Here is a 12,274-nt window from a genome sequence, read left to right on the forward strand (position 1 = left end):
GTGCGCTTAAAAAAATGGACTATGGAGGTCTAGGAGAATTTGATGGAGCAACTTACTTCCATCATCACCATGTCAAGGGGATGGTTCACTCTCTTTTTTCCTTAGCCGGAACCAGTGGATTGGGTTTTGACTCATTACTTGCTCATAGAGATGACACTTGTCCTGCTCAAACGATGGTCGCCTCTCTTCGATCCAGAGAATGAAAATATGGGGGCAAGACCGATTTGGGTGCGTCTCCCTGGGCTCCCTCTTCAATTCTGGGAAAAGGATATTTTTAGGTGCATAAGGGATGACATGGGAGTATACCTTGACCATTATAGATCTTACCAGGATTCAAGTTGCCTGGCGATTGCCAGAATTCTGGTGCACTTAGACACCCAGGAAGGATTGGTGGAGAGCTACCAGCTACAGATGGGCGAGATCATCAGGTGGCAGATTTTAAATTATGAGGGCATCCCGTTTTGTTGTAGGTGGTGTCACGAGGTTGGTCATTTGTACAAATAATTCCCTCTAATTTCAGGGAAACACCCGAGGCCCCCAAGATCCTTTATTTTGACAAGCACCCAAACAATGGAGGTAGAGGTTTCTTGTCCGGTGGTCCTTCCTAGTGCAGTTGTGCTTAACGGGGGAGATTTAGTGGTGGTGCCTTCACGGACGGACTCCCGGACCTCTATGGCACTGATCACCAGATCACGTTCCAGAGACTTTGCTCCTTTTTCGGGTAGTCTTCCTCCCTCTCCTCTGTTTTCACATGATTGTCTGTTATTTAGTATTACATTTTCTTTTATGTTTATTTCGGGTCTGGGCACTGGGATTAGAAAATTGTGTTCCCTAAACTATCCTATGGTATCAGCTCCTCCTCCGCCACTCAGTTCCTCCCCGACCATTTTTTAGGACGCCCTACCTCTGGCTCCCAAGGATAGTCCAAACTCTAGTGGTTCTCACTACTACAACTTGCAATCCTTACCAATTTCAAAGACCCCTTCCTTCGGTCTAGATGAGGACCCCCTCCCATCCTTACCCTCGAAGCCCCCCAGGGGCAAACAATCCCACCTATCCAAAGCCATTAGGAGGGTTAGCATTGAGGTGGCTTCAGGCATCAAACTCCCATTGACTAGGCCCTTAAAGGAAAGGGAAACCCTGAAAAGGTTACCCCATGAATTGCCTCTCTTTCAAATATAGGGGTTTGGCCATCCTAGACAAAAAAATGGCACTAAAAAGGTTGTGTAATTCAGAGCATTTGGATGTAATATTTTTGCAAGAGACTCTAGGGGACGAGAGCTCCATAAACAATGTTCTCATGAAAATGAATTCGGATTGGGTTTTTCATTTTTTGGATGTGAGAAGGCGATCAAGAGGTTGCGCCCTAGGGTATAACAAAAGATCGATAAGGATGGTTAATGTTTGGGGAGGGGAGGGATTCCTGGGAGTTGATATCACCTCGACTGATATCGACATACCCCTCAGGATCATCAACATCTATGGGCCATGCCATAACAGGGAGTTATTTTGGGAAAGACTCCTGGAAGCTGATTTCATGCAAACTGAAAATTTGATTATTGGAGGTGATCTAAATTTCTCGTTAGGGCTCGCAGAATCCTTGGGTAACAGGGCCCAAACCAATCCCTTAATGACTTTCTTTGAAGTTTTGATGGACTCTCATGACCTCCTAAACATTGAAATGGCAAAGATCATGCCGACTTGGAGGAATCGAAGGATTGGGGAGGATGCTTTGGCTAGAAGACTGGATTGTTTCCTTATAAGCACTCCTCTGTTAGGCATATTTGACTGCATTCGCCAATGGGTGGGATCGTGGGGGTTATCCAACATTCCCCGATTTTCTTGGAGATTCAAGATTCCAACAGTAAACCTCATTCGCCTTTTAAGTTGGATGTGACTTGGCCTGCTGAAGCAGAATTCCACAATTTAGTAATGGAGAATTGGACTCACAGTAGCCCAGACAACTAATTCTCCCTGGCCGAAGTAATTGCAAATAACCTGTCCCAATTAAAATCGAAAACCATCCGTTGGGCCAGGAACAAGCAGCAAAAGGACGAGGTTGAGTTAAAAAGGATTGAAGGGGTCCTCAAACAATTTGAAAACACAGGGCTTTCTAGTTATGAAACCTCTGAATTAAATGATCACTTAATCAAATTGGAAACAAAAAAGATCCGGTTATTGAGAAAGAAAGAGGAGACATGGCGCTTAAAAAGTAGAGCGATTTGGCTAAAGGCGGGGGATGAGAACTCAAGTTCTTTTAACATTATGCCAGGAGGAGGAAATATATTAATACCATCTGGGCATTGGGAGATCAATCCGACAGGGAAGCCAACTCTTTCAATCAGCTTGCTGATATGGGAATGCGACATTTTTATCATATTTTCAAGGCACCTAGGGGCGCCTTCATCACTGAGATCCTCCGACATCGCCAAGGTTCTCCCTAGATTTGTTGAGGAGGAAGAAGTGGAGGCCTTAAATGAGCCTATATCAATGAGGGAAATGGAAGAAACTCTGAAATGTTTCAATAGGGACAAGATCCAGGGGTTGAATAGGTGGCCCATGGAATTCTACATCACTTTTATTGAGCTCAGTGGGCCTGATCATCTCTTGGCCTTCGAGGATTGCAGAATTACAGGTAGGATATATGGTGGGTTTAAGTCGACCTTCCTAGCCGTCATCCCAAAAGTTGATAAGCCCCTTAATTTTGATGACTATCGGCCCATCTCTCTCTGCAACTGTATCTACAAAATTATATCCAAAATTATTACCATGCGTGTAAAACCTTTTTTATCTAGGATGATTTCCAAGGAGTGGTTTTCTTTCCTCAGCCGCCATTAGATCCATGAAGCCATTGGGACCACATAGGAAGGCCTTCACTTGATAAAAAAATAGAACAAAAAGTCCATTATCCTTAAAATTGATCTTTCCAAATATTTTGATCGTGTTATCTGGTCCTATCTGCAACTCACCCTCACTCATATAGATTTCCTTCATTCTTTCATTAACTGGATCATGTGTTTTTTTTTATGCATCCTATAGTATACTTATCAATGGGGTTTTATCTTGTTTTTTCCATGTTGAACGTGGGCTGAGACATGGATTCCCCCTTCCCCCCTGCTTTTTCTTTTGATCAAGGAGGGGCTAAGTAGATTAAATGCTCGCTCAACAAGAGCTCTAGGGGGGCCTTGATACCCAACATGATATCTCTTTCTCATCTATTGTTTTTAGATGATGTACTTATATTTTTAAATGGTTCATTCCATGATTCCTTTTGCTTCAAGAACATTCTATTCTATTTTTTAATGCTATAGGTATGGAGCCAAATTATGACAAATCCACCATCATTTTCGTCTCATGTCTACAAAATGAGGAAAGGTATTTTTACAACAATTTCATTCGTCAGACAAGAGCAAGAAACAAGCCTCAAATATCTTGGGTTCAGGCTAAAGCTAAATGGTTAACGCATGACTTTTTGGTCTTGGCTTATTGCAAAAATTGAAATCCGCATAAACATTTGGCAGCAATGATGGCTCTCCAAGGCAGATAGGATTACCTTGATAAAATCGATGCTGGAGGTCATTCCGGTTGATTGGATGACTCTTACATGGATTGCAAAAGGTATTCTCAATGGGATTCAACAGATTTTTTGTAGGTTCCTATGGCAAGGATAAAATGTGGGGCAGAAATTTGCTTGGGTTCATTGGGACATGATTGAAAAATGAAAAAAATGGGGTGGATGGGGAATAAAGGATCTCCGGAATTTTGCAAAGGCACTAGAGACCAAGATGGGATGGAAAATTATCAAGTCTGAGAGTCTATGGAAAGAAGTGATCTATTATAAGTACATTCATCCCCTATCAGTAATTGAATGGATACATATACCCTGTTGGACTTTACTCGATGCATCGATTCTATGGAAGGCCATTACCCAATCTTTAAGTATTATCAAGGATGGCTTGGCGTGGAGTATTGGAAATGGTGAACAGGTAAGATTAGGCATTGATGGTTGGTCTGGATGTGGAAATGCACACATTCTCCCACGAGCTTTGAGACAATTTCTTTTAGGGACTGGTATCACCCAGATTTCCCAAATTGTTGAGGTTGGGCATCCATCCTAGGCTCCGTAGCAATGGTTGGACTCTAGGATCTTGGGCATTCCCGATAGATGGAGTAGAGCCTGGCATCAGTTCATAGGTGCTCTGGAGAAAGCCAACATCAAAATAAGAGCACGAGATGATGAGATCATTTGGACCTCTGCTCCTCATGGCCGTTATACCCCAAAATATGGATACGCGGCCCTTATGAGTGCATAGGATATGGGAAATATCTACTAGTGGCGGCGCCACTTATGGGAGCTAAAATATCCTCACAAAACACGTCTTTTCATGTGGTGTATCCTCTCAAACAAGGTTCCCACATAGACAAACCTTATGAAGCGTGTGTTCCAGGGTCCCTCCAGATGCTCCCTTTGCCAAAACAATGCTGAGGATGCAAATCATTTATTTCTCCACTGTTTAGTTACTGCACAAGTTTGGTCTTACATTACAAACACACTCAACATGGAGAAAAAATGGGAGGGCCAAAACAATGATGAAGCATGGATCCATTGGTGGTCCTAGGTTGCCTCAAAAAAATCTAGGAATCTCCCTCTGATTGTATGCTGCGACATTTGGTTAAATAGGAATTGCCATATCTTTCAAGACGCATAGACCCACTGACCTGTCACCTGTAACAATATTTCGGCCACTTAAAACTTGATACTTGATGATCCTGATCGCCAACATACTCAGGTCATCACACCTGAGATTATTGACCAAAGCTCTCCTTGGGATTATTTTGATGGCTCGACTCATGCTGTGGACTGTGGGGGGGGAGCTGTTCTCCACATAAATGAGCACCTTTTTTACAAAATCAAAGTGGGACTAGGGAGGGGAACAAATAATTTTCTAGAGCTAAACAGTTTAAGACACCTTCTCCAATTTGCACTGGAACAAAACTATCACATGATACAGATTTTTGGGGATTCACAACTTGTTATAAATTGGATCAATGCTGCATATCATTATCACTTTCACACACTCAGGGATTTACTGGATGATTTCATCACTCTAAAATCACAATTTGATTTTATTGTATTTTCTCACCTATACAGGGAAAGGAATGAGATCGTTGATCGTCTTTCCAAAGAGGTCACACAGCTGAACAGGGGGTAATGGATGATACAAGAATTCAGAGATGGTGCTTTTTTCTAGTTTAAATATTTCAGAATGATCCTCATGATCATTCCATCCATTTTTTCTTTTTGTCTTTACACACTTTTTGGACTCATTATGGACTCATGTTGATACTATTTATTTACTTTTGATGAAAATATTATGTTGATATCTATAAATATTGAAATGAACGATGACTATTCTGGTCTCAAGTAACTACATCTCATACATGCTGAAGATATATGTAATTTTCTTAATTTATTAATGAAAATTGCGCTTTTCTCCTAGGAAAAAAACGAGTAATGAAAGTATATATATATATATATATATATATATATATATATATATAAACCCTTCTATTCAAGATTTCTCAAGGCTATTTCTAAACACTACACACTGGCGCTGGTAGGATGAATTTATAAGATCATTAGAAGTACATTCGATATTCCCCAATTCCATTCGTGCCAATATTTCAACATCCTAAGATAGATGTAGCATGATTTAATTCTTGATAATATATAAGACAACATTAGCTTTTCGACCTAGAAAACACATGTAAGTAGAAGTTACTCTCAAATTGGGATGGAAACTAGTAGCTTTTAGTCCTGGTCACACCGTGCATGGAAACCAAAAGAAAAAAACTCTCATACTTGTAACATTCAACCAAGGTTATGAGTGAGAAAAGACTGATTAAAGATAAGGAAGTCAAGAATGGAATACAACGGAGAATGTAATTCTTACCTGGAAGGGGAGTCGCTCCATTTCTTCCAAAGGCTTGCGGTGCTAGAAACCATGACTCGTTCAATGAATTTCCATATTACTCTTATACCACAATAAACCAACAAAAAAATATTTTTATGCAATACCTACGATTAAATAGTAGTTATCATGGCCCAAAATGATGGATAACCATATGGGTCTGTCAGAGAGCCACCATGGAAATTATCTAGGTGGGATGGAAAATCACCTAGAAAATAAATAAGGAATTAAAAGAGAAGACTTCTTGGAATAAAATGTAACTCAAAAATTTACCTAGGTCAATGATGCTGCTCAATTTTCATTAAACCCGTACCAAAGAAATAGTTGAAGTGGTAAACGGAAACCATAACTGTCCATTCTTTGGAAAACCCTCAGCAGAACTGAGGTAGATTATAATGAACAAAGGAATCATGAAGAAAAAAGCAAAAATAAAAACCAAAAGAAGGGTTTTCGAAATAGAAAAATAGTTACCCTGAATTGTCGTCATACTGGGCAAAGTTGACCTACACTAACCCATACTTAAATAAATGAATTGACCAGAACGTTAGGTACACACCGGGGAGTGGAGCAATAGCTTTTTAAGAAGAGTAAGGTTATGGTCGATTAACTATTGACATAATCGTAGAGTTAACTTACATTGAAAACATTTTATACGGGAAACCAAAATTGTATACCTGTACGCCAAGAGAAATGGGTAAGACTCGTGGTGCTAGAAATATATCAGGGGAAACCCTGAAATTTTGTAAACAAAAAGGAACAATTTCCAACAGAAGACTTGACCTCATTACCTCACATCCAAATACAGGTAGTGGAGAGCTTAGCTCAGGCCATACCATTGACTGTATCCGCAAAGAACCCTATTCGTATGCTACTAAGTAACAACGGAAGAATTTAGAACACTTCGGCAAAACTTTGTGGATAATAGAGGATCATAATAAGAACTTCATAATATACAAATTAAGACAAGTGCGTTGAGAATGAGTGCTAACACTACTTGCAAGTGGAGAACATGTTTCAGCGCATTCCAAATGTTGTAAATTTACCTTTCCAGGTGGTATGCAGCGAGTAGCATCTATAACTCCTTAAATATTTGAAGGAACCAACAACGCTCTAAAACATGACAAAGGAGTAACATCTATAACTCCTTAAATATTTGAAGGAACCAACAACGCTCTAAAACATGACAAAGGAGTAACAAAGGGGAATGTGCCATGGAGAAAGGAAGTTAGGGTTAGATGAGGATCCCGAGAACAACTACCACCATTAGCTGCAGAAAAGGACGTCCTCATCGTTTATCAAATTTTGTAATGTGGGGAGGGGGGTTCATGTGAACAATGTGACCATCACATGATCGCTAGGAACGAGATGAATCACGAGACACTGCATGTTACATCAATGTTGGCTTGGATGAACTGCTAAATTCGCTAGTGGAGCTCGTGACACCATGTATTTTAAGCCCTCAATCAATAATTAACACTAAGGTGATGAAATTGTCATGCTGTTTGGTATTAACATAGTAAATTACTCTAAAAATTCATTCGTATATACATGCATTGCATTCGTGGTAATATGAAAACAAAAACCTTAACATATGATGTCTACCATGAGGGTGACAGTGAATTATAAATGAGTGAACATAAACCATGGTGATTTGCGTGCATAAGTTATAAAGTCATAACTTTGGTCCCTTGATCATAGAAAATATATTTAGCCCACATATGACACTCCATAAAAAGGACCACCACTTTGGAAGAGATTTAATATAAAAGGAATGTATATAAGGATAGGGCACAAATTTAGATTAGTTATCATTTTATAATAACATATGTGTATTAATTTTTTTCTGGAGAGGTAGGGTATGTCATAGATGGTACCAAAGCACTAGTTTCAACATTGGGCTTCAAGGGAACCACCACACTAAAATGTAGTTATATGTAGAGAAAAAAAACTATTTGATTTATGTATTGAGACACTAATACTAGTTTTTATTGACCATAAGGTATTTAAGTGAAGTAGGTTACAGTATAAAACGACTGATGATTTCTACTCCACTTGTGGTGGAAGGAGAAGGAATTTATGCAGACTTAGTAGGTGGAGGTACTAACACATCAAAAAATCAATTTGCGGATATTGTAAGAAGTCTACAAAAGGGGATGGTTTATCTCAGAACCAGTAAGGAGCAGTTGTTGAAGGCAAGTGAAGAGCATGAAATAATGATCAGAGATTTAACTGAAAAGTCTAGTCATAGGATACTAGAAACATGAGAGGAGGGAGGAAAATCATAACTCTTGGAAAGAAAACATGTGGAGACTGAAAAAAGAGAGAGTCTAAAACTGGGGATGATTAAGATAAGACTTATCCAAAAAACCAAAAAAGGAAGCAAGAAGTGGAGCTGCAAAGGGGGCTCTGAAAAATAAGACTCCCTACTTTTGATGGGGAAAAGGAGGAGGATGAATATTCGTGGCTCCTCAACATGACTAAGTATTTCCAATTTTATGAGTATGAAAGCAATATGAAGGCTAGATTGGCCATTTATCAGATGCAAGCAAACACTGCTCTCTGGTGGGAAGAGGTCAAAAGTTTGCATTCATTGGAAGAAAAGGCAGTTTCCTAGGAGGAGTTCCAGAAGTAATTCAAGTCTAGATACTTGAATGAATGATATTATGATGGACGAGCAAAGGAGTTTCATGAGCTAAGACTAGGAAAATTAATTATGGACGACTTTGTGGAAATTGAAAAATTTACTATGGTATGTCCCTTATATTAAAGAAGATAAAGCCAATGTGTAGAGGTTTTAGAATTTCCTACCAGCTACTCATAAGGAAAGGATTGAGTTTGACAATCCTAAAAATAATGGATGAAATAGTAATTAAAGCAAGACTGTGTTATCAGTAGTTTAAGAATAGATGAGAAGGCTCAAAACATTGGAAAGTTAAGGACAAAAACAAATATGTAATGGGGTCAAAAATACAGAAACTTGCTTATCTTAAAAATTTTGGAAAGGACCAACAAAGGAAGAAATTTAGTAAAGGAAATTATACACAGCTGACACAATCTCAAACTGGGTCCAAACCCATGGATTTGAACCATAAAAATATAGGTGGGGTTAAAATATGGTGTATGCATTATGGTTCTTAAGAATATAGCGATGTATAGATCATATCAACATATAACAAAATTTATCATCTCCTCAGTGAGTGGGTTAAGGTTAATACACTGAAGAAAATAACCTTAAAAAGAGAGAACGTTATAAAATGTTCATCTATTTCTTCACTCAATGTTATAAAATGTTCATTATTTCTTCACTTAGATATATAGACACACTCTTGTATTTTATTAAATTTTGTTATATTTTTCCATTTTTTAAGAAATTGGGGTGTTGGGTTATACCAACATGTATATAGTATCCTTATTCCTAAGTTTCACATATTTTTGTTTTTGGCATTCTTTCCACCCACCTTTATTTTGAATTCTCCTAAACAGATCAATGCATATATTCAACATGTCCAAAATTTATGTTGATGCAAATGCAAAAAATATTTTTCCATAGAATAGTGTGTAACATTATGGTAATGTTCAGTATATTCTTGTCTTCTATTATTTAAAATATTTTTCTCTATTTGGTGGTTATTCAGAACTCCATCCTAGGAGACCCTTTATTGGTATGCTAATAATTACAAGATTGGATGTCTCTATTGTGTTCTAGCTCCTTAGGATGTTGTTGTCTTTATACATGGGTTGGATGATGTCAAATGTATTGGCCTTGCATTTTGTTTATTTCTTATTTTTTGATGTAAACATAATGTGGATTCACCATTCTTTTTGAAGTTGAAATCATATGTTTTTTATAAGTGGTAATGTCATTTGTAAAGGGCCATTCCAACTAGCTTCACATTTTGAGATCTGAAGACATTACAAGGAACTCATGTGAAAATTTTTCTCATCTCCAAAATAAAGTCTACAACAAATTTGTAGTATTGATGAATATAACAAAAAACATGTTCCTTTGTGGTGAGGGAATTTTTTTGTTTCTAAATTTGAGGTATAATTTTTGAGTTGTAATTGTCATTACTTAATGAGATGTTTTACATCATATTTATGATTTGGAAATTCATTTTCTTAATCAAGTGATATTAAGATATCTCTCTGATCTGAAATGGAGCATATTAGTAATGTTGTGCTAATTCCCCATTTAAAATAAAACCCAAGATACTTATCATTTTCTTATCAAGTGCTTAAGGATTATTTTTGCTTAATTAACTGATTCCCATGAGAGTTTAAGTTTCTTATGTAGATGTTATAAAAAATTTAACATAAAACATATGCTGAAAAATACCAAAATAGAAACAAATAACATCAAAATACAATACACAACACAAAGATTTGATGAGGAGTTCACCACTCCTGGGCTACGTCTCCTTGGTCCAACTTCCAATTCTTATACCTCTCTATTATGATTAAAATTACAACAAAATCATGTTTGCAATTCTCAAATGCATCTCAAACCCGTCTCAATGGGTTCAGAATATCCAAAACTACTAGAATTGACCCTTTTTTCACCCAATTTTGATAAGAACTTAAGAATTTATGACCTAGCCTAGTTCTCCCAGAATTTTCTCCTCCAAATCTGGCTAACTGCCAGTTAAAATCATTATCTGGAGCAAATTCTGGAAGTTCCGCCGAAATTGGTGGTCCCGTCAACTTCCCTGGCTATCTCGCGGCTAAGGCAGAGTGGTCACATGGTTGTTAGGTCAAGAAGTTAAGGTGACGGTTCTGGTAGCTCCATCATAAATCGCAATCGGCGAAGTCCATTGGTGTACATACCCATACATCAGGCGCTCTGCAGACCCACTGAGATTATTAAACATAATATATAAAATATCGCATCCAGGAATCCCATCACAAATCACATTTGGTAGAGTTCTACAGGCTTACGGTCAGCAAACAAAGCAGCGAAGTGTGATTGCGATATCGGTGTACCCGACGGGAGTATTTACCGGAGCTTATAACCTTATCGCATCCATAATATCTTGATCTATGGAAAACCAATGGTCTTGGATATGCAGGACTGTGCAATATTTCAATTTGTGATTAAGATATCGCATCGGAACCATGATCTCAGCGGGGGTCAATTTTGTTGTACTTCACTCCCTTTGCTGATGCGTGATTGCGATTTATTACATCGCAACCCTTCCCTGCTCAGGGGATGATTCTTTAACATGATCCACCTACGACTTGTGATTACAATATGTGGGGGCCAATGGCAACCTGCCACTTAGTGCCTCCTTATTTGCTGAAGACCTTGCTACATCATCCAATCCTGCCATGTAGACAGGTCAAACTTGAACTTTGACTTGCTCTAGCTTCTACATACGAGCTTGGATTTGAGTGCCAGTCACACCGTTGGATTTATAGTGACAAGATTTTCGATCTGAAGCTAAGTCTAACAAAACTCTAACACCTTTATTTTTGAGCATCATTTTAAGCATTTGATCACTCCTCCCCACTGGAAGTCTTTTGGACCCCAAAATATCACTTTCAATTGACCAACACGTGAGGGTACAATTCCCTCTCCTTTTCATCCTCCATCCATTTGGCTTTTGAAGGATTTCTACACTTGAACCCCACTCAAAGATAATCAATACTTCCCCTTTTGTTGTTCTTGTTCTTATGTCAAGTATAGTGTCTTACTGAAGTTCATCAAGAAATTTTGGAGAAAAATCTTCAATTGATGGAATCTGTACACTTTATCCTTGATCTTAAATGAAAGTAGGTTCATAAAATCTCAAATTTTCAACATTAACAACATAATAAATTTTCATATATGAAGGAAAATCAAGCTTGAAATCAATATTACCAATCCTTTTCAGAATTTGAAATGGACCATAATGGATTGGTTTCAACTTTTTACCTTCACCTTGAAGCCTTTCCTTGCTAATGTAAAGCCATAATCCATCACCTTCTTGAAATTGATGATACAAATAATGCTTATCATGCCTTGTCTTATACTTGCCTTGACTCTTTTCTAATTGTTCTTGAACTGTTTGTTGAACCAACTAAATTTTCTCAATGAATTTCTTTGCTTTGTCTATGTCGCTATGTCCATCTACAACTACTTCTTTCTCAAACATGAAATCCAAAGGAGATTTAGGAAAATAACCAAGACATGCATCAAAAGGCGAATTTAGAGTAGAAGAGTGTTTTGCTCGATTGTAAGTAGGCTGAATATAATGCAACTATTCATCCCACAACTTAGGATGTTTGCTACAATATCCTCTTAGCAAATGAATAATTTTCATGTT

This window comes from Pinus tabuliformis, chromosome X, assembly GCF_031772625.1.
Source record: "Pinus tabuliformis cultivar Carrire ecotype Pingquan chromosome X, CPIR1, whole genome shotgun sequence".
In the NCBI taxonomy this organism is placed as follows: Eukaryota; Viridiplantae; Streptophyta; class Pinopsida; order Pinales; family Pinaceae; genus Pinus; species Pinus tabuliformis.